We start from the raw sequence: 16,405 nt of genomic DNA, 5'->3' as shown, positions 1-16,405 counted from the left end.
GAATTTGTAGTCTGTAGTTCATTAGCTATTGAGACTGAGATGAACACTGACATTTTAATGAAATGGCTTTTAAAGGTAAATTTTATATTAATGCATTTCCTAAGCATGAAAGGAAACACCCTAATAAGCAAATATTATAGAAGATCGATCTGTGTTCTAAATATATTGTGTTAAATATTAAACCAAAATTCAATCTTCAAAGTTTCAAAAAGAAATATATAAGCCTCAATGTGACCTTAAATATGACACTGCCATCAGTGCCTTTATGATAAATTGCCAAAAGCAATAATCTGTCTCTGAAATCAGATATGGCCGTAGTATCTGTGGAGTTGCATTTCTGCTTATGCAGAGGGCTCCATTCAATTCATCAAAAAAGTGAATTTAAAAGCAAAATGTAATCTGTTAAGATGCAAGACCTGGCAAGTTTTGTGTTTCTTCAGTAGTATAAAATCGAAACTGCTTTAGTTGTGGATGGAATTAAACTTTCCCCTAGATATCTGTGATATTACATTTTCAAGAGGCACCAAAAGCTGGCAGACAGATGAAAGAGGAAAATGTTTTAAAATATTTTACTTTAAAGTAGAAAGAGATGGGGGGGAGGGGTATGTATGTGTGTTGATATGTTAAATGGGTGCCTGCATATCGTTAAGTACTGTAATTGGTGAATACTCATCTCTGTGAGTTTTATGGATTTAGCCAGGTTTTTAATAATACGATTTAGTTATGAAAGGGAAGAGTGGGCATCTGCAGAGGAAACTTCAGAAACTCCAGGCCTCAGTCTGGAAAGAAACCTGGGAGACGTGGTTGCACCCAAGAATGTTTTCGTTTGTGTAAGGAAGAATCCCAGGGGGGTACTGTGCTAAATAAATAAAGACAGTCATTGGGATGGTAAGGACAGCAGATATGCTACATAAAGATGGTTCTAAAGGTGAGTCAGGTGGGGCTGGTGAGATTAGAGGTTACTCTGGCAGATCTGCTGTGTGGAAACAGATGAACAAGTGCAAGGGTCAGTTCAAAATCTAAAAATATGTATACTTTTAATCAGATGGTTCAGTTTCTATTTAAGTTGGTAAAGAGACTAATTTTATCTTGATGTCCTTGACTGAGACAAAACCTCTGGATCAGCTTCCTTAAAATGCATAAGGTATTTGCTACTCCAGATCTCTGATCTGCTTTTCTTTTAATCACTTTTTAAGAAGGAGTAGTAATTTTATTGCTGCTTTGATTTGCTACAGGAACCTAATAACAATTTGTTATTGGAAGGTTTTGTAAAAGTTTATCTCAGATCACACAACACTTCAAAATATGGATTTTTTTTTTCTTAATTCTGTGTTGTACAGAGAAGATAAACTAACATCTTTTAAATAAAGAGTGCTCTTTTGTGTTCAGACTAATACTTAAGAGTATTAATTAATTTATGAAGCGCAGACTGGCACAAATCTTTGTTTTCCTTTGGTTTTAACACTACTTGTGATGGATAATAAAATAAGCAAACCTGTATTGCTATTGAGCATTTATAATGTTTCATTAAAGAAGTGGTTATCTCTCTGGTTTGAAATGGCACCATGTTTATTTTAACAATATTGATTAATTAGGTTTCTGTTTAATGATGCATATATAAGGGGGAGGATATCTGGTTGTATACAGCACAAAGTACTTAGTGAAGTGAGACTTGTGTTAAGTGCAGCAGGTCTCTGCCTAAACAGCTTGAAAATATATTTAAATCCCTGTAAGTTCACAGAAAAAAACGCAGACAGGAGAATGTTCATGTTTTGAAAGTGGGGGAATGGCAGAGGCTGGCTTTTTTACAGGCAGGTATTACTGTTTTAAAAAACACCACAACCATAACCCAAAACAAGAGAAGTGTTTTAGGGTAAGTGTCTGAGATTGGTTTCAGCTTCTTGTAGCTAATTCTATCTAATTCAAGAATAAGTTACTTTACGATTTCTAACCAAATTTAGAAGGCTGTGTGAATTGGTTCTCATGAGCTGAAAGGTGTGCCTACCTATTTTGTATATGTTAAAGCAATTTAGGACTTCATGGTGTGTGAAAGCATTTGTAGGACATTGCAGTTAAGAAACCATGACATTCAAAAGCTATTTTGTGGTTGATATGTTTTAAATTGTCAGAATCTTTTTTAGAACACGGCTGTTGAAGGCTGTCTGAAGCTACATGTGTGCATTACTATTTTTTTGTACTGACCCTAGTCCTGGTAGAAATAGACTTACCCACAAACAGTGGTAAGTCTTTATATTAAATGGTTTAGTCTATTTCTGTTGCCTTTATCTTTTCCTTATGAGTTTGTATAAATCTACTTCTTTCATTGTTATGCATCACACAAAAGGTACTAAAAATATCTGTTTAATATTTTTACTGCATACTGAAACAGTGATAAAAAGATGAAGAATATTTTGTTTTATGTAACTCCTGCTAGGCTAATATTACTCCTTTAAAATGTCATTTTGTGTCAACACACCCAGCTAAAGCTGTAGGACCTTAAATACCACCCACACAAATAGTCTCTGATTCCTGCGAGGAGTCATTTTCCTTAAGTATCTATCCAACAGATGGATCACAATTTCCTTGTACGGCAGAAACAGTTAAAGTAGGATGGAGCCACAGGAACATTTTATTACAACGTAGTTTCAATTCATATTACTTGCTATCTTCTTGTAGCATAGCAGCTTGAGACACTGGTGATCTTCCCTTTTTAGTAGCCATAAAAATGTTCATACTGTGTTGTGTTTTCCTTTGTCTTGAACCTCATGTCTGGCTTGGAAATTTGGTATGAAAGATGTTGGTTTGAATAGCCGTTCTTAAGTTCAGATAAGAATGGGAAAGGGTCATGTTGCTGGACTGAATCTTTTTTTTGGCAGGGAGTTTGTGGAAAAACAGTCATGCAAGCTTCAAGTTTAAATACACACAAGATACTATGATAATAGTGCAGGAAAAATGGAAGAGAGAGTTACTACTTTGTAAGTTTGATGGTTTCATGCCTGAATAGATATGCCATTTCTATGGAATTTTTGGAGTAAAATTTTGTTGAAATTTTTCTCTGTCAGGATACCATATATGCAGGCTGCCTGGATTAGCTGCATTCATTTCTCTTTTTAACCAGCAAAACTGCAAAGTCCTGATGTTGATAGTGGCTAAAATGATCTTAAATACTAGACTGTGAAATAGGTTTTTCATGGGAGATGGGAACAAAGCTGATCTGACAGGCATTGCAGCATAAATGAAAAGGAAGTCTTGCTTTCTAACCTGTCTCATGGCTCTGTAATTACTCTGTTTTCTTGCCAAATATAATTTACTGCTAATTTAACTCCAAAGATCTTGGTAAGTTTTTGTTGTTGTTGTTGTTGTTGTTGTTGTTGTTGTCGTCTTCGTCTTCCTTTTGCAAATTCCCAACGTTTTGATCATGATTACTGCTGTTCATATATTGACAGTGTATATTCCTGCAGATGCTTTGGGTATTTTAAATAAATTTCAAGTTTAAGAACATGGAGGTAGTGCATTTTAGTTAATAATCCTGCACCATGTATTAACCCTGCACTGTTAAAACAGGTTTTAATTAAACATAAATTAGTCTACAGCCTTCTTCTGTGGGTCTTGTAAGCTGACATTTAATAAACACTAGTTAAATAGTCAGGAATGAGATCCAGTTAGATCCATTATTAGTAATGTCCTCTGATAAAAATGAGAGGAGATCTGAACTCTTGATCCTTGATTATGTAAAGGAGGGCAGATGAAATAGTGTAGCATGCTTGCCTTAGGGGGAAAAGGCAAAAAGCAGGAACAAAATACTAAATGCTGAGTTGCATAGGATCAGAGCTGGGACATGGCCAGCTGGAGAAGCGGAAAAATAGGAGCAGAGAAGAAAGCAAGAAAGCTCTGGAACACAGCCATGACACTATAAGGATCTGGGAAGAGATTTCAATGGAGAATGATCAAATGATGGGTTAAATATTGCCCAATGTGACTACGTTTTGATGGATATTATGGATTAATGGAGCACATGGATGACTGGAGCACGCTGGGGTTATGGAATCCCTGTGTGCTAATGAGGGATAAAGTACAGCTCCACTGTTGTCTGGGGGAGGGGGGAGCAAACACTACTGAGAGATTGCACTCCTGTCGTCTTGGCATGGCCAAGAAGATGAAAAAATCTGTTTCTTGGGGTTTGGTTGTTGGTTTCTTCTGTTTGTTATTTGTTACCCCCCGCTTTCTGCAAGTTCTTAAGTCTGTGAAAACACCTGAACTTCAGTGCAACTACTCCCCATAAGGCTTAAGTGAACACTGTCCATTTCTTATAGAAACACAGGAATGACCATAATATCTCTATTGCCTCACTCTCCTTATTTTCAGTAATGCTTGGGGCAATATTTCCACCCCATGAGGTTTTTTGGAAATGTCTTTTTAATGGATTTTACCTGAAAATAAATTTTTGAGGGAGCAAATGTAAAGTGAAACTACCGGATAAGGCAAATTCTTCTTTGGGAATATAATATCATCACTCAATATTCCTTGAAGATTAGAGAACTAGGTTGAAAACCTCTTCAGTTTATAAATATCCTTGTGTCATTGACACTAGGACACCTTAGTTCTCTGTTCCTAGCAGCAAAACATTATCATCATGGTTTTTTTATTTGCTGCTTGAAGTGGTGCTTGGGGTTGAGCTCTGCAGTTGTCATGTTGGATGGCTACCACTGATGTTTATAATGTGCATTTTACATATTTTTGCTTACCACCATCTCATTTTCTTTCATTATTACTGCCTCAATTTCCCTTGGGGAAAGGCAGAAAAACATGCACAGAAATGAAATGACAGTTAATCCAACTGTACCTTCACAAATGTATTTCTAGGAAAAGAATGTTTGCTTTTTCGTTCTGCAATTTTGTATGGACTTACTCTGCCATCTCCATAGCTCATGAAGTGTACCTATGCAGTGTCCCACTGTAGCAGCCATGCATAATGCATGTTTTTTGCCTTAAAAAGTTGCCTTGCATTAGAAACAATACACAATCACAGACTGCTTTAAGTGGCATAACAGGGGAGTAAGGGCAAATAAAAGAATCTGTTTGGAATAACTTTGTTTCATAAAATATTTGTTTGCTGTAGAAATTTTAATAATTAATGTTTGGATTAAAACATTTTGCTTATCTTCTTCTTCCAGAAGTCGGGTCAGCACCTATAGCTATGCAGAAGGAAGCCAAAAAAGCTTCCAGACGCAGAGCTGACAAACACAGTGCTTCAGCTGCAACCTCAGCATATGCTGCAAAATTACATAGATTACTGCACTAATGGGAATGTGTTTATGGTGGGTTTTTTTTTTTTTTTTTTTTTTTTTTTTCCTGGCCAGATCAGCGGTGCGCTGTTTAAGCTATCTTTTTCTTCTGAATGTAATTTTTTTTCCTTTTGGTATTATAGAATGTGTATGCCAAAACCTCTATGTATCTTTTAATACAATAGGAATTGTTCCTGCTTCTCTTCCTTTTATAAAGCTTGTTTACCTCTAGGAGTCAGATAAGCCGTTTGTAAACTAAAATCTCCTTTCTCTGTTGTACATCTCTTAGTAACTCTGTTGTCTATGTTGGTGTTGCAATATATTCACTCTAAAACTGTGAGCTTTCAAGTGTAGAGCCTAGATACGGCTGTGGTGCTATTTTTATTATTCAAACAAATATAAATAGAAGCTGCAGGTGGTCACTGTTTTCTCTTAAATATGTTTTTCTTAAGCTGTAGGGTTTTAAATCTTTGAAATGCATAACTTTTTTTTTTCCTTCTTTTTTTCAGGACAGTAAAATAGGATAAGACTGCTAGATCAACCTCTTTAAGAGATATTGACAGGAGGGATAAACCAATGCCTAACAAAGCATTGGAAAAGCTCTTCCTATGGATGAGTCTTCTAAAATTTTAAATACACAAAAAGGAGCAAGCTAATGCTTTGGAAGTATTGAGTTTTAAAATTTATGTTACTTTTTCCTTTATTATTCACACTGATTTAAACATAAGATCATGGCAGAATTGCCATAAGTAGACTCCATTGCTTTTGTTTATATGACTTAAGATTGAAGTGGCATGAAAACTACTTAGACAAATGCAGAAGGCAGATAATTAGAATAATCTATTTCCCAAGAGAAGAACCTGAAAAATATTTGTGCTAAAATAGAAAGGTCTAAAGTTAATTGTGGCAATGGGGAGAAATACGATTATCTCATTGGCACCTACTTCTAAAGGAAGGTTGAATGAAAACTAGAAATACGTTTAAAATTTATTACTGCACAAAAAAAATAGTTCAAGCCCTCTATTTTCATAAATGTTTAGATAAAAGAGAATTACCATGTAAAAGATACATAGTAAAGCAAAGAAACAGCAGTTTGACTGGCTGTGTTGTAACTGAACCATGGATTTATATCAGGAATTACTCCACTTTGAGCATCCCAAACTTCATCAGTAAAAGGGATTAACAAGGAAGAGAGAGATGAGACATTCAGAAACAGATGAGGAACTCATTACAAAGTATGGTTAACCCAGATAAATATAGATTTGGTGGAAATCTGATAAATTATTAAGATAAAAAGATGATAAATCTAAAAACATATAAATAATTGAGACACAATCTATTTATTCAGTCTGTGGTGAAAGGAAATAGTTTCTGTTTGTGGAAAACAAGCATGTTTTAGAAAAACTAAATTTAAATGAATTATCTTGTGTCATTATTTGGAAAGACTACTGATGTGTGTGTAGGCTTGTAAAATCAAGCCATTGGTATTGCTCTGTTAACTATATAAGGACTCGTCCAACATACATGTAAGTTCACCTGTAGCCCAGAGAGGGCCTCGGATGATCTGTGTGCCCCAGTCAGTAAAAATATTTCTTAATAAGATTTTCATTGTTAGCCTAGTTTTCTCCCCCAGGTCAGAAGCCCCAAAATGGCACAGGGAATGAGAAAACTGCATTTGTAAGAAGGATCACTTAATGCCCATCAAATTTCTGTTCTGTCCAGTAGGTTTGTGCTTTTTTTAAGGTAAGTATCTTTTCAGCATGTATGGATGTTTTTATCTATTTTTATGTCTTACAAGACAGGAAAGAGAAGGGTTGTCCAGTGCCAACAATAGAGTATCACCTTTATCCAGAGGTATAACTGACTAAAAAATGTGGATTTCTTGCATCTGGGAGACCATTTGCATAAAAATATGCCAGTGCATATGTGACCACTAACACAATATACACATAAGACATCATAACAAAATGTTGATATGTGCAGACAGTACAGATTCTGATAATTTATGCAAAAAATATTCCAGGCAACTGGCTTGCTATGATTCTGTTTAGCGTTTCTGAGGGATTATCTTCACTTTGGTAACGTTATTTTCTCTTGAGGAATGCTTTTATAGCTTTCAAGCAGAAAAGCTGAAATGTTAATTCTCATGTTTCGGTTGGGAAACTGCTTGCTGTCAGGATCTGATGTGGCTTTTACTTGTGCCATAATTACATGAATTCATGACAAAATTGTGAAATCAACAGAAAATGTTAAGATTTTTAGTGTTTGAGGGAGAGAGATGTTTGGATATACCCAGAATAGGAAACATTCAGCTACTTTTGTATTTAGATCATACTAATCCATATTGAAATGTGTCTGGGTGAAAAACATATGTACATTTTGCACCCTCCAAAAGTCAAATATGCTAAATTCTTGGCCAAAAATAGAGCTTGGGTATTCTTTGTTTTATTTAGTGTTTCAGTTTGGTGTGATTATTGGGTTTTTTGAGAGTTTCATCATCATTTTGTACAGCATAAAATATATCATAAAGATGACAGTGAAATGAATTTACTAGCTGTAATGAGCTGTAATGTTAGAGGAAGCATTTTTTTTTACCTTGTGCCAATACATTATAAGACTTCTCTAGGTTTATTGGTATATACTTTCTGAAATAAAAAGCTGTTAGCCTTCTGAAGCTGAGCAATTTTCAGGTAAACAGAGGAATCAGTGCATGTTTGTAGGGATAATTATTGGTTGCAGTTGCCACTTGCCCCCAGAAGAGATTTTAAGCACTGGAATAATTCTAAACATGGACTAATTAATCCCTGCCACACTGCTGTGAGGCAGATAAGAAATGCCATATTGTTCAACCGTGGTAAAGATGATAAATTCAGGCACAAGTGAGTTAAGTGTGTAGGTAAACCAGGATTATCACCCAGTACACTTGAATTCCAGTGAGTTGTGTGCTTGAACACCAACTTTCATCTGAACTAGCAGAATTAGCAAAGAATTTGAATCTCAGAAAAGAGCTCTCCTTATTATAAGAGAATTTCATGTATTTCCTGTTCAGAGTCTTGATATGACCTGGATTTTCTGTGGCTTGAGTCATTCACCTATCATTCTCAGGCATATATATGCATTAAAATGCAGTTAGAGATAGACATAAAATTGACGTGGCACATGTAGCTTTGTTCATTTAATTTTATAGCAATGTGATCCCAGTACCATAAAAATTTACTTTGGCTTAATAGGGACTCTATCCATTAGGCAGTGGCGTTTTGAGCTCAAAGAATAATTTAAAAAATAATAGTAATAATAGTAAATTAAAAAAAACTAAAAAATAAAGCAAAACAAAAAAAATACCCAAACCAGAATAAAATTGTAGTCCTAGTGTTAGAGACACTGTATTTGGGGCTTTTATGTCCAAGTTCATGACACATCAGAACAATTATGCTTATTATTGCCCATTATAAAAGAAGTACTGTATTTGTGTAAAAAGTCTGTCAGGAACAGCTTAAATCTCTGAACACACTTATTTTTCATCACAGGCAGCTAAATTCTGTTTCAACTAGAGACTTTTCCAACTGAAGAAACCCAATACCTATAAATTCCACTAAGTTAGCCGAAGAATAAGTGTGGAGATGTGTTTTATTGTTCAGATCAGCACTTAGGTTGCATGAATAACTTTAGTGGATTAAAGATGATTATATGATATGGGTAAATATTAATAAGTATAAAGCAAGAACAGAAGATATACTCTTTAAGAAAAATTTTGTTAAAAGATCATCTCTTATTTAATAGTTAGAGTTATTTGTTAAACAGGTATTGAGTTTAAAATTTTAGTTAGAATTTTTCAGACTTTGAACAGTTTCATGGTTATTTCAGGATAATATAATCTTTCAAAACAAAATTACAAAAAGAATGCAAATTTTGTTACAAAAAGTGAATATCTAAATGGAAGGTTTAGGATTTCTGTTTTAATATCCTCATATAAAATGTATTAAGATGAAGTTATGGAAGTCACCACCAATTTCTGCTATGGTTTTCAAAAAATAAATCTTCTTTCCACCAGGGAAAATGGCATTGGATTAAATAAGCTATTGCGACTTGAAATAGAAGATTATTTTATGATATTATTTTTTCTATGTACTAAATGTACTAGCGATGTACTAACTGTTCTACCAAGAAGGTAGTGATCCTTAGTTCTGACTAGGATTTTGATCTTCATAATCAACAAAAAGGATTTAGCTTTCACAGTGATATACTACTTTATTTTTCTCTGAAATTACTAACTGGGCTGGCACTTTTTCATGATAAATTTTTGAGCAGTTATGTGGCCACTAATACAGTATCTCTCCAAGGATGAATGGACCTCAGTGTATCACTGGTTTCACATGATCTCCCTCTTCATTATGAAAACTTAGGAGGAATCCATATCTTGGAATAAACAAAAAACATAGTTTTTAACTATAGAATGTCAAATTAATTCGTAGTTCATAGTTGCAAAATTTTTATGACACAGACTCTGCAACTAACACATAGAGTTTTTTACTCACTTTTGTGTTCATTGGTATATAAACTAGAGTCAATATTTTAAAAAATGTATATTGTTCCCACCTACAGCATTTTCAGTGTAATAAAAATTGTGGCAGTTGCTGATTTTCTACATCTAATCCTGACTTTCTACATCTAATTGAAGTATTTTGAGGATATTTTAAGATTTCTGCCTCTATACCAATCTATAGTTGTACTGCTTCTCCTTTTTCAAATCATCAGATTGGTCTAGTTAAAGTGCAATGACCAGGAATTTTTACTTGGGATTTTTTTTTTTTTTTCCTAACTTATGAACATATTTTCACCACTTTGTGTGACAGTACAGTGGAAGAAAAAAATAAATCTTTGATACTAACAGGAGTGGTCAACAGCTGCTTGGCAGTACAGTAAGAGTCTTGTAACCATGCAAGAATACATAAATACACATCCACAGATACCTATATATAAATAATTCTGAACAATGGTCAGGATATCACAGGAAATTGCATTGGCATTTAATAAAGCTTACAGGTGTTTGAGTATTAAAATGCTCTAACACATAAATGACTTAAACAGTGATGTAGTTTCCACAGCCTTATGAACACTTAGTTGTATCCTGCGGATACTTCCTTATAGATAGATATCATAGCCATGGAAAGGAAAATGTGTGAGTGATAACTAGCATTGCTTCTTGGCTGGAAAAATAACCATATTACTCTCAGATTTACATTGGAGAATAAGCCTATTCCCTCTTTACTCAAAAGTGAAGGGAAAGAATTTGTACTGGGTTTGGAAAGGACTTTTTTCATATATATATTACCTACTTAAAGTAGTAATGGTAAAGTCTCTGTGGGAAGTACAAGTAACTGGTAAGCTTTGCCCTTAAGCAAGTTCACCGTTCTGTCAAGCCAGCTATTTCCCACTACTGTTAACTGTTAATATAAATTTATTCAGTTGGGTTTTGTTTACTCTTTGAATATTAAATTTCAGATAGGGTCTCTTTTCTATTGATTTTATGCATACACACACACACATAAAATATCTATATGTTTGTTTAGGGGCATATATTTATAAAAAATTATGGGGCACAAGATTTTATATGCTGCAGTATGTTAACTAAATGTAGTAATGCTTGCACTTTTCAAAATAGTTTTCAGAAAAGAATATAAAGATGCTATGCTGAAAAGTGGAAACATGATTTAATATTCCTGTTTGCTTGTGCCATTAAGCTCATTTTTGCATGCTTGATATTTTCATTCTTGTTACTCTGAAGTCCTTGCTACGTGTCCTGCCTAATGGGACTCTCTGGTTGGACTAAACTGGTCTTCACTTTGAGAGTTGTTTATTTTGAAGGTCTATAATTTTCTTAGTAGTAAGCTCCATTTCGCTGCAGTGGGAAGAGGACTGAGAGCCTTTGCTTTTCAGTCTAGAGAGTGTGGATATGGGGAATGAGAGGAAACAAAATCACGACACTGGGATTAGACCTCACCTGTAGCAATAGCCAGAGCAACACACACCGAGTCCTTCCTAATGTATGTATTTTCCTGGGAAATTTTGATAGAAGCCTGGTGGACAAAACCTTCCAGAGCTGTGAAGAAAATCCCTCCTTACTACAGCGTGCATGAAAGATTTCCTAATGAAGCTGGAAAGCAGCTGAAGAAATTATATCTTGCCATCTTGTCCAGATTACTGCTCAAATAAGAGACTTCACCTTAAAATGTTACTTAGCTGTTCAATTTCCTTTACTTTCCTTAATGGTCCATTTAGGGTTTTTTCCATCCACAGAGTATATACTTCATAATGCAGACAAGCAAACAAACAATAATATTCTACCTTTTTATTTAACGATGAAAAGGTTCTCTTAAAATGTTATGTATTTAAAGAACAGTTCATTTAAATGAGCTTTTCTTTTTGGAAAGTGCTTTCACTTTGGAAAGTGATTAGCATTGTGTTCAGTATTGCATTCTGCAATTCAGTCAAAGTCAAATCGTCTAAAAGATTTCATTGTTTGCACTCTTTGTTTCTTTTTCTTTATTACTTTTTTCTCCTGAACATACTCTTCCAGAAAGACACAATGGCTTTGCTTTGCTTATTTTTATGCATTAACATAATGGCTGATCTGGACCAGTCTTCTGCACAATAAAGAAAAAGGAGACCAAACCTCTGGCCTTAATTACACAAATATTGAATAGTGATATATTCAGCTATTGCTGAATAATGATATTCCTGCTGTTCTTTACTGTATTTTTTAAAAGACATCTTTGAAAAAACCCACTATCTTTAAAAAGAACCATCTTTAAGAAAACCCTCACAATATTTCATGCCCATCTTACTTACTTTTTCTTTGAAATCATACAAACTTGTTTGTGTCATCAGGGTTAATCTAAGGGGACTTAACTTTGCATGGTAATTATTTTATTTATCTGTAATACTGATCTAGAGTTACTTAAATAAAATTCATCAGTTACTGAGGAGCTTTTATGCTCCAGATCTATTTGGTGCAGATCCTCTAAAAGTAAATGTGGATATTTTTATCACTAGCTTAGAGGGAACACAATTTCTTTGAAGCTTGAAGGCAGAAATCCCTGAAATGTCTTTAGAGGGAGGAGGGGAGGAGAGGAAATACCTTCATAAAATCTGAAAGCACATTCCTGTTCTCTGATAGTAGATGCTATTGCACAATGTTTGCCAGATTTTAGCTAAGCTGATAAGCACAGTAGAATGGGGAAAAAACCCCAAACTTAGCAACTCAAGCAAATACTGACTATCAATGATTTAACCAGCACGTTTATAAATAAATTATTTTACAGGTGTGAGTGGAATTCGAACAAGAATAAACAGTGAATAATTTGGCTAAGTGATGTAATGACAGATCAACATAGCTGACCTGAAGGTCATTTTAACATTGACTAACTAGTGCTTTACAATCAGAAGGGCCAGACATTTAATCTGTGAAAGAACAGTGCAGAGTTTGTGTGAAAAAGTGATGACAGAACTTGATTTCCAAGAAAATGTATGAAAAATAAATTTGACTTTTTGACTTGGTAAATTACACAGATTAACAGATGAAAGTTATATTATTACAGAGAGGAAAAAAATCCTCTAGAGAGATGCCCCAGGGTTTAAGAACAAGTAAAAAAATATATCAGTGTATGCATATATATAGATTTATATAAATCTTTCTATAGAGATAGCATCAATATATACGTACACACTCTTAAATGAAATCACCTGTGCTTGGTGCATAACTAGTAATTGGCTAGTCAAAAAGATTCCAAGCTTCCAGTTCAGTAAAGATTACCTGGATGATAATTACCTTTCATTCTTTCCTTGCTTTGAACAATTTAGTTCTAAATCCAAGAAAAAGAAGAGTTTTGTTGTTTTTTTTTTCTCCCCCGTGAAATTGCCAGCACTTCTTAATTTAGCTAGTTTGTATCTGTATGTCATTAACAAGTCAGAATATAAGAGAGTGTAATTAGGAAGCAGAATTAATATTTTAAAAGATAAAGACTAAATGAACACTTAGGTACTGTGAAGATTATATTTAGTGCAGAATGCCTAACAAATTCCTAGTTATTTAAACGAGTTTTCAAATCCCCTGCCAGGCTAATTCCTATATAATATGGTAGAAGGATATGGCTTCTGGTTTTGGGTCTGAAATCATATTTTAGATGAATCATATTATTCCCCTGTCTCATTTTCCATATTTTTAAGTAGAGATAATATGATTTATCTGCCTTGGCAATACATTAAAGACAGTATAAAGCTCTGAATTATTAATTCTTATTAACACACACACATGCACACCTAAACAATGGAGATCAGTCTGTTAGTGAACTTGAACAGTCTGGCTCAGTGTTCCAGAACTAAAATCTTAGTCTTAGAGGAAAAAAACCCCAAAAACGTGTTAAGAGCATTAACGTGTTTCTCACTTATTTGAGAAAGAGTAAATAATTTGAGACAACGTTTTTCTGACACACTGAGAAAACAGAACACAGAAAGGGTAATAGCACAGTTATGAGAACCCTTACTTGGGAAATCTGGCCTTTGTTACAGGATGAATCCAATGGTGAAGATCCAGAAGTGTTTCCAATTCTTAGGTCCTCCTGTAGGCAGCAGCAGCTGCCCTCTGACCCCTCATTTACTCTGACATGGACACAGATTATTGTCCCCGCCTTGTGTACAGTTTCAATGAGAAGGGAATCCAAGTACTTTACCCAAAATCATGCTGCAGGTGTGGGCCCAACCTCAGCAGTCCATGAGCACAAGCGTTAACACTTGCCAGCAGTTAAGCCTAGAAAAGTGGCACTTGGACCACAATAATTTCCCATGTTTATCTCAGTGATGAGTGTAACAACTAACGGGGCAGAGTAATGCTATAGTAAGATTATTGACACAGAAGTATTCGCAATAATAAGCAGAATAAAGTTTTAGAGGTTTTTTTTTTTTTTTTTAATTGTAAAAGCTTAGAGAAATAAGATAAAGGGATTACTTTGAATAGCATGTGTTTCTGTAGTGTTTTTTAACTGAATCATTCCTGTATTGTTCAAATACATGGGAACTGGAAAATGAAAAGGAGGAAAGCCATTAATCAGCCTGCTGTTTTCCTTATCAGACTGAAAGAAATGCTAAGAACAAGCAGGTAGCATACATTATGAAAAGCAGATGAAGTGTCAGATATGGCTTTGTGAGGTAAATCTGCAGCGGGAGAGATTTAACATCACCCTTAATATAAATTTCCCAACTCTATAAATAACATAAATGAGAAAATACTCTTGTGTGTATAGAGACCTGGTATAGATTTCTGAATGTAATGCATGTTTCCCAGCTGACATTAGGCAGGTGACTCAACTCTCCTGTATCATCAGTGCATATATAGCTCAGCAGTAACCTATAATCTCACTTCTCAGGCAGTTCATTACCCATATAAAAAATCAGTATTCCATCATCCTTTGATGGGCCATGTCATCTGCCTCCAAACAGTTGATACTGCTTGCTGCACCTAGGTGATTTTTGAAGCAGTCCTGAATGTGAGCACTGAGGTGTCTAGCATGAGGAAAACATTTTTTCTGTGTTTTAACCACTACCTAGTCTTGTGTGCTGTCTTTAAAAACTACTGTAACAGAAATAATAATTACATTTATAAGGTGATTCTTTTTAGTGCAGTTCCTAATGTGACAATTTTTTTTTTGGTCAATTTAATGCTAATAGCTATTTAATATTGTTTGATAGTTTTGGGAAATGATTTTGCATTCTGGTTATCTTTAGCTGTAATTTGGGGTGCAGATAAATCTGAAGTGCAAGAAAGGCATTCTGTATCAATGTAATAATAACATAGCTGGGATTTAACTTTTGTCATTGATGTTCCACTTCATGATTTGCACTGATGTTCAAAAAATGCCATTCCATAATGAATAATGACTGGAATGCAATTCATACAGAGCATCCTCAACTAAAATTGCACTGTTTTATTCCATGAGTCATTAGGTATTGAAATAACTAATGATTCCACAATAGAAGACAAGTTCACTCCAGGTTTGATGTACAGTTCTCTTGAGTCTATTTTCATAAGCTGATTTTCAATACAAGGAAACTACAGTCTTCCATAGGAGGGGGCTGACAAGACTGATTACTGTAGTAACTTAAGGCCATATAGTGAGAAAACCTGCTTTAGGTCATGTATGGGTGTTGTTTGTTTCATATGCATTTTGCAACCCACTTCTTGGAAAGAAGCCATCTGTGGATTTGGAGCTTTCTGTTGTGATCCCACATATAGAGTCTTCTGGTTTGCCGCTGGAATATTGTTATTGACTGTGCAAACTGATCTCCTTGAGGCAGAGAATTCATCTGTATACATCAGAACTAGGGGTGATCACTAGAGAAGGACAGCTGTAATAGCAAGTGAATTAAAACAAAGTGCATACTTAGAAACTCAACATGTAAAATGCAGAAATGGAGCCAGCAAATTTTTATCATCATTGCATAGAGAAGCTTCTTCAACAGTCATGTGGATGGACACAGTGCCATGGGTTCTGAGGCCACTTTAAGTCATTATGATGAACCCATTATGGTGGGTCTTCCACAATACCCATCTAACATGTAGGATAGGTACGCTCTTGTATCTTGTTTATCTGAAAAACCTATAAGGTAAAGAAACATTCACATTCTATTAAATAATAATAAAAATTGAGTTTAATAACTGCCCAAGTAAGATTCAGGGGGTTTTTATGTAATAAATTAAGAGAGCTGGCTTGAATAACTTTGATTCAGCACTTACCTTGAATTCCTAAGTTCATTAACTTGTTTCAACGAAAATGTATACATGAACACACCAAAGGTCTGCACAGAAAACCCATCATTGTCACATTGTTGGAAATGGTAATTGTGTTAATATTGCTTTGAACCTGTATAATCATTTTAACTGTAGTGCTGAGGAGAAATGTTTTAGTCACTGGTGTTGATGCAAAAAGAGATACTATTTATTTTTTACTGTGGCCTAGCGCTGGTCTGTTACAGACACCAAGCACAGTGATGATATGAAGTTCTTTGCAAATGTGCATGTCCTTGGGCCAAATATTTAAACTGCCCAAAGCATTAGACATGCTTAT

At 34.7% G+C, this 16,405-nt stretch overlaps 1 protein-coding gene across 1 annotated transcript in view; it reads left to right on the top strand.

Annotated features, from left to right (window-relative positions):
• ZNF385D (zinc finger protein 385D) overlaps positions 1–16,405 on the top strand; it is a 411,296-nt gene that overhangs the window by 199,161 nt on the left and 195,730 nt on the right. The gene's annotated exons all lie outside the window — the stretch shown is intronic.

The sequence above is a fragment of the Zosterops lateralis genome, assembly GCF_965231275.1.
Source record: "Zosterops lateralis genome assembly, chromosome: 1".
Classification (NCBI taxonomy): domain Eukaryota; kingdom Metazoa; phylum Chordata; class Aves; order Passeriformes; family Zosteropidae; genus Zosterops; species Zosterops lateralis.
The sequence above is the reverse complement of the archived record's forward strand: the minus strand, read 5'-3'. Positions and strand labels throughout refer to the sequence as shown.